The following is a 10,966-nucleotide window of genomic DNA, read 5'->3' as shown; positions in this document are numbered from 1 at the left end:
ATTGTCATTACACAAGTACAGGTACAAGGCAACGAAAGTGCCAGCTGTGTCAGGAGGCCTTTCTGTGCAGTTTGTATGTTTTCTCAGTGTTGGTTTACTCTGTGCTCCAGTTTACCTCACAATCCAAAGACACACAGCAGGACAGGTGAATTAGAGAATGGAAGTTTGCCCGTAGGTGTGAGTGTAAATGTGTGTGTGTGTCATCCCTGTCATGGCCAGTCCATCTGTCCAGTGTGTTTTCAACCCGAGACGCTGGGAAAGACTCCAGCCTCCCCACAACCCTACATAGGACAAGCACTTTGGAAAATGGATGGAATTCATTGACACAGTTGGTGTAAGAATTTTTATTGACCACCAGATGGCGAAGTGGAGCACTCGGTCAAAAGCTGCGATATATCCAGGGGGGCAGCGTGGCTAGCAGACCCTCACCTGCTGTTAGCATCCCATTGACTCCCATTCATTTTGGCGTCACTTTGACAGCGAATAACTTTACATCTGAGGCGTTTAAAGACTCCATTTGTCCATTATTTATTTCTAAAGAAACACGAAAATGTATAAAAGGCTCCATTACCTATCTTACATTATGGCCCCGTAGAAGCAGTTTGTGTAAAAATAGGCTAACGATTGCGTCATAACCACGCGACTCTCTGTCGCACAGTAGAGAATTACCATATGGACAGGAGGAGAAGCTCGCGGGCAATCGGGGGGGGCGTGGAGGCAAAATGACAAAATAATTAATCAGAATACTTAGCAAAAGTTTCTCCTGCTCCTAGCTCATGGACAGCTCCTACTCACACTCTCCGTCTCTGCAAGATTCGGAAGGGAATGATTCAGATTTCGCTTGGCACTGCTACTAGAAGACAGACGGGTTGCTCACGTCACATCTACGTCGTCAAGCTCAGTTTGAAGGCTTGTTCGACTTGAACCGGCGCTGCACAGACCGATCGGTAAATGACATCAAAGTACCGCGAGAGCGAATAGAAAGTAGATGGCTACTTATGCTTTTGAATTGCTCTCGCGGTACTTTGATGTCATAAACTGATCGGTCTGTGCAGCGCCGGTTCAAGTCGAACAAGCCTTGAGTCTGTGCAGTACGCTCGACCATCAGGAAGTTAAAGGGTTAGTTCACCCAAAAATGAAAATTCTGTCAGTAATTACTCACCCTCATGTTGTTCCAACCGCGTAAGACCTTCGTTCATCTTCGGAACACAAATTAAGATATTTTTGATGAAATCTGAGCCATGTCTCACTCCTCCGTAGGCTGCTATGTGACCGAAACTTGCTGGCCCAGAAAAGTTATTAAAGAGATCGTTAATATAGTCCAAGTGACTCCAGTGGCTCAATCTTAAGTTTATCAAGCGACGAGAATACTTTTTGTGCGCAAAAACAAACAAAAATAACGACTTCCACTATTCATTTCCTTCTCTCTGGACCTCTAGTTGGTTTGCGTAGTGTTTTTGCGCTGCGCGTCTGTGTTACACGTCACCACGTAGGCTCACTATTGGCCGACGCTGGTCATGTGTGTGATGCGTGATGACGTGCAACACAGACGCGCAGCGCAAAAACACTACGAGGCCCAGAGAGAAGGAAATGAAAAGTGGAATAAAGTCGTTATTTTTGTTTGTTTTTGCGCACAAAAAGTATTCTCGTCACTTGATATACTTAAGATTGGGCCACTGGAGTTACTTGGACTATATTAACGATCTCTTTAATAACTTTTCTGGGCCAGCAAGTTTCGGTCACATAGCAGCCTACGGAGGAGTGAGACATGGCTCAGATTTCATCAAAAATATCTTAATTTGTGTTCCGAAGATGAACGAAGGTCTTACGGGGTTGGAACAACATGAGGGTGAGTAATTACTGACAGAATTTTCATTTTTGGGTGAACTAACCCTTTAATGCTTCTAATTGACTTCACTTTCCTCCGTTGAATCCAATGGGGTCGCTGTGTCCAGTTTATATACTGTCTATGGATATATCCAGTTGCAGGCCCGCAGCATAGATATCATATATAAAGGCTAGATGTCTCGTGCGCACTGCTGGCCAATGGAGGTCGACGTCCGCACGTGGCGGCCATCTTGCGACAGTGTACTCGCTCACTACTTCAATGGTGCATGTACTTTTAAATAACCATAACTTGCTCATTTTTCTACCGATTTTCAAACGGTTTGGTTTGTTATAAACGTCAGAGATGTAGTTATGACACTGCATACATACACTGCATACATATGAAAAATTATAACATACATTTCCAAGCATTCAGAATTATAGCCACGTTAATAACGTTTGTAAGAAACCAAACCGTTTGTAAATCCGTCAAGATTTCAGCGAGATAAGAGGATTTGTGTGCGTGCTGATCATTCACCTTAATGCACAGAGCACTGTCACAAGATGGCCGAACGATGATGCCGGAAGTGACTGCGCCATAAGACATCTAGCGTTTATATATGATATCTATGGCCCGCAGCACCAGCAGTTTCAGGACCGCAGCCACAGAACCGGAAGTGAGGGGCGGGGCTTAAACAGTCAGAGTTGCGCTACCCATAACACGTAATTTTATTTAGTAAAATATAAGCTGTTTTCACATGGATTTTGATCGGATCTAAGTCAAAAATATTTAACTAAAATACTTTTTTTAAAGTCACACTTCTGTTCATACAATATGCATATCCTAAGATGTCATGATGTAGCCTACAATGAGCAACATTTTAAAAAAGCCTATTGATCAAGCTAAATGGTAATGAATGGATACAAAGGATATAGGCTTGTACAACTACACCGTTTTTATTTAAAAAATAAAAAATAAATTTAAAAATGTGTAATGTTGTAATTAAGTGTTTCCCATTTGACTGACTGATAGAACTTTTTTTTCACGTACATGTTGTTACTTACAAATAGGCTAATATGACTTAATGACACAGTATGAAAAGATTAATGTTAATGGATACAGACACTGTTTGTTACTTCAATGATACTACAACTACAACTTTTTATTTTAAAAATATATTAATAAATGTGTAACATGTTGTAAAGTGTTTCCCATTTGACTGTATATTTGATCGTATTATTTCCTTAATGTTCATGTTGTTACAAATAATGCAAAGACACTTAGTATGTGGCGTATTTAATGTCAATAAAAAACATTTCATTAATAAATACAAAGCCTTGAACAAATTAAACTTGTGTTTCTCTGTATGAAAACAAATAGGATATTTATAAAAATATGTATAAAACAATAGGTTTAAAACATATTTAAACAGCTCATAATAAAAATAAAAACATCTTAAAACACAACGCACAAAAAAATAAATAATCACTGGACTTAATGACTACAGACCTGTCGCTCTCTCGTCTGTGGTCATGAAGTCATCTGAAAGACTGGGCTACCTGAAGGACATCACTGGACCATAACTGCATCCCTGCTGTTTCATACAGAGCAAACAGGTCTGTGGATGATGCGGTTAACATGGGACTGCATTATATCCTACAACATCTCAGAAGACATGGGACTTAGGAAAGAATCTTATTTGTGGACTTCAGTTCGGCCTTCAATACCATCATGCCTGATCTTCTCAGACAAACTGACCAGCTCTCCGTGCCAATCCCAATCTCTCAGTGGATCATCAGCTTCCTGACAGACAGGGTCTTTGAGACTGAAAACTCACATCCAGGACTCTCACGATCATCACTGGCGCTCCTCAGGGTTGTGTCCTCTCCCCACTGCTCTTCTCCTGTGAAACAAATGACTGCACTTCAAAAGACCCCTCTGTCAAGCTCCTGAAATATGCAGATGACACAACAGTCATCACCTCATCCAAAATGGCGAGTCCAGCTGAAGAAGTTCAACCTGCCACAGGACCTATACTGAAACAATTCTATTCGGCCATCATCGAGTCTGTCCTGTGCTCATCTATAACTGTATGTTTTAGTTCAGCCACTAAATCAGACATCAGGAGATTACAACAGACAGACAGGACGGCTGAGATTATTGGTTCTATATATGGATATTGGCTCCCCACTCTCCAAGATCTTTACACCTCCAGAGTGAGAAAAAGGGCTAAGAAAGCTACAAAAAAATGAATTATACAATGTGGTAGGCCTACAGTATGCAGATTTATAAGACCTCAATAAATAACTTATTTACAGTTGTGTACAATTTTCCTTGGAACAAATATATGATTTATACAAGCTCATAGCTATGGTAAGAATTTTATTTATAATTATTACAGGCTTAAATGAAAATATTCTGACAGTGAGACATGGTAACCACAGGTAAAACCTTGGCTACTCACTCACTACCACTGTATAAAAAAATGCCTAAACACAGGTAAAAACTATACACACCTTCACATAGAAACTGCCATAATTTCATAATATTAATTATATATTCCTCTACCCACCTAATAAATCTGATGCAATATAAATGACTATAACATATGTATTAAATATAAATATTCCGCATTTCTGCCCAAATCATGTTAAATTACTACAGTACATTCATGGTAAATGTTTGTAGAGTGGTGATTAGGGGATTTAAAGTCTTCTAACTTCGTTCATGGCACAATGTTTCTTCTGTTTTCCTCATCAGTCGTGTTGGGAATGTTGAGGCTGTTTCATCCGATTTAAAACTAGTTAAATCATTGAGTGATTTGTGGTTTGTAACAGAGAGGTGTGTTGAATTGAAACGTTTCTCACTGGATGTCGCAATACTGTTTAAAGGTGACATATTATGCCCCTTTTCACAAGGTGTAATATAAATCTATGGTGTCCCCAGAATATGTCTGTGAAATTTCAGCTCAAAATACCCCCCAGATAATTAATTATAGCTTGTCAAATTTGCCCCTTTTGGGTGTGAGCAAAAACGCGCCGTTTTTGTGTGTGTCCCTTTAAATGCAAATGAACTGTTGCTCCCGTCTTGGTTCAGAAGAGGGCCGAGCTTTGAATACAATAACAAAACTCCCAAATAATCTCTCTCATTCAAAAATTCAGAAATAACCAGAAGGGGAGTACATGTTTAAAGTTAAACATACCAATATGTTTAAAGTTACTATTTTAATTGTAATGGGGAACGATAGCCTGGGAAAACCCAGACAAACTTCCGGCAAATTTATGGTGCGTTCCAGGCAACCTGTAACCCGTGTTTTTCCAACCTTATACCCGTGAAAGTGCACTGGAACGGCAGTCAAACCCGTGACTTCCCACCCGTGAACTCGTACTAGATCGATGTACTCCCAGTTACGAGCTCTGACGTCACATAGCCCACGAAACCATAACAAAACAACAATGGCAGCCCCTACGGATGCAGTGTTTCTGCAGGCGGTACACGGTGAGAATACACTTTAGGACAATATAACGTTGCAGTCAAATTAATAATAATATAATAATAATAAATAAACAAGGAGTAAGCACCTTTGGCGACAGAAATGATTACAAATGCGCATAAGCCCCGTAAGGTCCGCCATGCTGGTTTGTTTACATCTAGCTACCACAATTCCTTGCGCTCAGGTAGTTTGGCGTGACTGGCCTGGAACGCTACAAAGTTGTGAGTCGTGGTTTGAAGTCGTGATTTACGTGCTCAAAAACCTGCCTGGAACGCAGCATTAGATTTGCTCTGCAAGTAGTCTGGCAAAGAGCCCACTCAAGCCGATTTCTAATCCGTCCAAATCGAGGCACCAATCAGAAACGTTGAGGCGGGCTTTACACAATGAGTGATCGCTCTGATTGGTTTTAGGTCTATCCAATTGGCATTTGAGCGACGTCCATTGGTGAAGCGCACCAACTTTTGAATGCATTATTATATTCAAATTGCAAACACATGAGGACAGTCTCCATGAAAGACCCACTGGCAGATGAACGTGCTACTACATCACTCTGATTGGTTTTAGGTCTATCCAATTGCGCCCAGAGGCATTTGAGCTACGTCCGTTGGTGACGCCCCTTTGGAAATGAGTTATTAATGAAGCTTTGCCAGACCATAACTCAGTTACTACTGAGAATGGTCTGGTTTTAACCAGGCTAGAGGAACGAGCAACATTATATTTAATGATGGCCATTGTGTCACATTTTGAACTTGAGTGTTGCTCATAAAGAATGGGAAATTGCGTTTTTCACCGATTAATGGCTGAAGTTGATAACTGTAAAGCTGTAAAAATATTTAGTGCTGCCGTTGAACCGTGTGCACGCCGTGTCCAGCAATCGCATGTAACGTACTTCTCCATTTCAATCCCTACGTTGACGTAATACGAATAATAATTCCTGAACATAAATGCATTTTGTTTTATAACTTTAAAAATGATTCAATACTTTAATGCTTATCACTTCCGGTTTAAATGAATGTGAATCAGTTTTGAATATATATATATATATATATATATATATATATATATATATATATATATATATATATACTGTATATATATATATATATCATTTTTTTTTTTTCATTTCAGTTAAAATGTGAAATGTACTCATGTGTCTCTTATTTAATAGGTGCAATGAAATGGAGCTGTAAAGTTTGCAGATATAACGCAACAACGAGGGTGATCTCTTACAACATCACAGATTACAACATTGGACATCTGGAACCTCAGTGGCGTCTTCATTTGGATTGTCCATGCTCTTTTAAAACGTGGACTGCTCTCCACACACATCTGTCAAGGTATCATACACAAGATGAAGTTAGGAAGCCAGAAGTAATCCTCCCATCTTACCCAGTGGGTGAAGATGAGACGACTTTGGAAAAAGAACGAGAAGAGCTGGTCTCAGAATTAAAGAAAAAGAACAATGAAAAGATGATAAAGGAAATGATGAACAAAACATTTGCACATAGACGAAATGAAATCATTAATCAATCTCCAAGTGTGCAAGAAATAAAAGAACGATGGCCAGCCCTTTTTCAACCATCTCAAGTGAGTTGCCAATCATAGGGACATAATATATCTAAAGTCCCTTCTGTAAACATTTTCTTAAATACATTTTTCTGTCATTCCATATTTCAGGTGACTGCAAAATTTCAGAGAATAACCACCGTGCAGCTGGAACCTAAATTTATGTCCTCATTGAATCTTCACACTCCCAAGCTGCTGACACTGTTTCGTGCCAAAGGAGGACTGAGATGGAACTACTGAAGGTAAAGCATGCAATCCATTTGGTTACAAGTTATTTTATGTAAGGGTGAGAGGAATCAGTTTTTCTTGTTTGATTTTTTGTTAAATGATCAGCAGGTAGCACTTCCCCTTCTTCAGTAAATTAAACGGGTCCTATTATGCTCTTTTTAAGTCTTTATTTAGTTTTTAGGGTGTACTAGAATATGCTTTCATGCTTGACAGCAACATTACACACTAACTAAAGTGGAAAAGCATAATAGGACCCCTTTAAATTGTAAATGTGATGGCATTTAGGTACTTGAACACTAAAGCTGACAAATACCAATATGTGTGAGAACAACTGAGTTGTGTTGCCTTGAATTAATTTCATAGACTTTCACAGAAAACATTTAATAAGTCAAGTCATGTTTATTTGTATAGCACTGTATACAAAACAGTTACAGTAATAAACCAACAATGAATCAGTTTTAAATGATAGTAACAACTTGTAACTGTAAGCTGTAAAGAAGATAATACAGTGCCATTAAGTTTTTATTCAGCAACCTCTGTTGGTAGTTTCAAGCACAGGTTAGTTGGTAAAATTAGCTAAATATTAACTGGTTTTAAGCCCATCTGATCAAGCCAAAGGGTGACAGTAGTGAGGAACAAAACATTGAGGAGACAAAAAAAAGAAACCTTGGGAGAAACCAGGCTTAGTCATGTTGCTCACCTATTGCCATTCATTCATTTTAGGATGAGCAGTGTTCAGTTGATATGACGAGAGAGGTGGTCATCCGCTGCATGATGGAATTCCTTGGGGAACATGCAAGAGATCTCAAAGAATTCAACGTATGCAATCTTAATTTCAATATAATGAGTGAATTTAAATCAAAATTATTGTTTGTTACTTCTCCAAGAGGCCATAATATCATTGATTGGATTTTATCTGTATCTTACAACACTGATCAAACGAATTTATCTAAATATTTAAGTCTCACTGCTGTTTAATATTGCAAGACAATAAAGAACAGACAGGACTTGAACGGCTTGTGATGGCAGTAATTGTGACCAGGACAGGAGCTTCAAGTGACAGTCCAAAGGACACTGGAATCGTTATCGAGGGCATGAAAGTTCTTACAGGCTTTGAAGGTGTTCCCAGGGCTTGCTATGTCCTCCTTGGTTTGACCTATGCACTGAATCTCCATTATCCCAGGCATCTGATGTATACCTTTGAGGTTTTTCAGAAACTTCTCTTGGAGCTGGATGCTTCAACGCTGTCAAACAGAGTCCAGTCACTCAGGTCTACAGCAAAATCCCCAGTGTTAAATTAACACTCTCAGTGTTTATATGAGTCCACACTCGGAGTGTTATAAGTAACACTGAAGCAGTGTTAAAGTTAATGAGATAATTAAGTGATTAATTGAGTGATGATTGCGCATTATTGAAGACACCTGATATTAACAAGCAGAATCACTGAAGGAGAAAACCATAATTGTTTTTTTACCATTATGGCGATCAGTGTTTGCTTTAGTTGGGCTGTTGACCCTTAAGTCATTAACTTTAGATTATGTTTGGTTGCTGTACCTGAGATATAACAGCCAGATGAACAAATTAAAAAGGTGATCTGATGGTGTTGGTTGTGTTTTAAAATAATCATTATTTCACAATCAGTTTACCTGAATCACTGAACTCATATAGAGCCTAATTTCTGAGTTAGATTTACTTTATTAATTATAGCAGCACTGTCCTTGAAAAGCATGATATTTTTCACTTTTACAATGTAATGCAAATAATTTCGTAAAAGATGTTCACATCTAAAGACAGAGTTGATCTGTTTGTCACCATTGTTGAGATTCATACGCTAATTCTTGATGACTGTGTGTGCCTACCTGAAATACTTTTTTGTAATTGATGCTCTACAAGGACAGTGCTGCTATAATCCGTAAGGTAAACGTAACTCAGAAATTATGCTGTCAATGAGTTCAGTGATTCAGGCCAACTAATGATTGTTAAAACTCAATCAACACCATCATATCACCTTTTCTCTTTGTTCATCTGGCTGTTATAACTGAATTACAGCAGCCAAACAAAATCTAAAGTTAAAAAAGTAGGGGTCAAGAGTCCAACTAAACTAAACACCGATCACCATAATGGTGACCATTTTACATAAATTTTCTCCTTCAGTGATTCTGCTTCTTCTTCTTCTTCTTTGGAGTTTATTGGCGGTTGGCAAACCAACTTGTAGGTGCATTACCGCCACCGACTGGACTGGAGTGTGGACAGGATACATGCTTATAGGATTGACATAATGCGACATATGAATGAAAATTCATGAGGAAACAACAACAAAACAAAACGTAAAAAAAAAAAAAAAAAAAAAAAACAGCCTAAATTCTTTTACTTAATTTCGTTTCTTTAATAAACTTAATAATACTATCATATATAGCTTTTTCCTTTAGTATACCTATTATAGAAAAATCTTTATGCTCAGCTTTAATTAGTAACTGAATGAAATTACGTCTTTCATTGTTGTATTTCCTGCAGTAAAGTATTACATGTTCAACTGTCTCTTGCTGACTACAGTGATTACATTCCCCTGTTGGGTGCTTGCCAATTTTAAACAATGTACTATTCAATCCTGTGTGACCTATTCTCAGACGGGTAATAATATTCTCTTCACTTCTGTTCCTGCTCTCTCTCCTCCCAGCACAAACTTGTTGTTGAATATTATATAAGTGTCTTCCTGTTTCAATACCATCCCAGTGTACCTGCCATATTGATTGTACATATTTCCTAATGAACACTTTAGCTTCTGCTCTACTTAATGGAACTTGTAAATCTATCTGCTTTAACTTTAAAGATTGTTTAGCCAAAATATCTACCTTCTCATTACCCACTACACCAACATGAGCAGGAACCCAAATAAATTGAATTGATATACCCATAAGCTTTATGTTATACAATTTATGGAATATTTCATTAATTATATCCATCCTAAAAGATGATCTGCCAGATTTTATGCTTTCCAGTGCCGAGTAGCTATCAGATGCAATAACTATGTTATTCATTTGCTTTTCTTCTGTCCACTGCAGGGCCATTAAAATTGCCAATAGTTCTGTAGCATAAACTGATAAATGGTCAGAAACTCTTTTCTTAATATGAGAATCATTCATTGGAATATACACGGCTGCACCTGCATATCCTGTCTTCGGGTCTTTTGATCCATCCGTAAACAAAAACACTGAATCTTGGAAATGCCTCTCAAAATAATTCCGCACTATATACCACACTGGAAGTTGTTTGGATTGATCCTTTATTTCCTGTTGTATACTGAGGTCAACAGTTGGCAAGGGGAATAACTAAGGAGGGATGGAGGATATTGAAACTGTGTTGCTATACTGTAATTGATTTAATCCTATATTCCTCGCCTTTGCATCACCTATCCACCCAAAACTCATAAAATTGGTTTCATTATGTTCCCAACAATCTGTCAGTACACTTTTTACAGGATGTGAAACACTTTGTCCCTGGATATTGACCCAATATGCCAACATTAACTTCATTCGTCTTATACCTAACGGTATTTCTCCCATCTCCACCTGCATAGCTGATACCGGTGATGATTTAAATGATCCACTACAGATTCTTAGGGCTTGTGCTTGCAATACATCTAATTGTTTGAGGTTTGTTTCTGCTGCTGACATATAGGCAATGCATCCATAATCAAACACAGATCTCATGAGTGCCCAGTATATACTTTGTAGGGATGCCCTACTAGCTCCCCACTCCCGTCCTGATAAACACCAAAGAATATTAATAATATTTTTGCACTTATTCTTAATTTTATCCAGATGAATTTTCCATGTAAGTTTTTCATCGAA

At 38.3% G+C, this 10,966-nt stretch overlaps 1 long non-coding RNA gene across 1 annotated transcript; it reads left to right on the top strand.

Annotated features, from left to right (window-relative positions):
• The first annotated feature begins 6,539 nt into the window (after nucleotides 1-6,539).
• LOC311303057 lies at nucleotides 6,540-7,963 on the top strand. The gene is made up of 3 exons (XR_014629700.1): nucleotides 6,540-6,908; nucleotides 6,999-7,129; nucleotides 7,839-7,963. It is a non-coding gene; the product is annotated as an uncharacterized lncRNA (long non-coding RNA).
• The last annotated feature ends 3,003 nt before the right edge of the window (nucleotides 7,964-10,966 follow it).

This window comes from Rutilus rutilus (assembly GCF_951802725.1).
Source record: "Rutilus rutilus genome assembly, chromosome: 13".
In the NCBI taxonomy this organism is placed as follows: domain Eukaryota; kingdom Metazoa; phylum Chordata; class Actinopteri; order Cypriniformes; family Leuciscidae; genus Rutilus; species Rutilus rutilus.
This window is presented reverse-complemented; position numbering and strand designations above follow the sequence as displayed.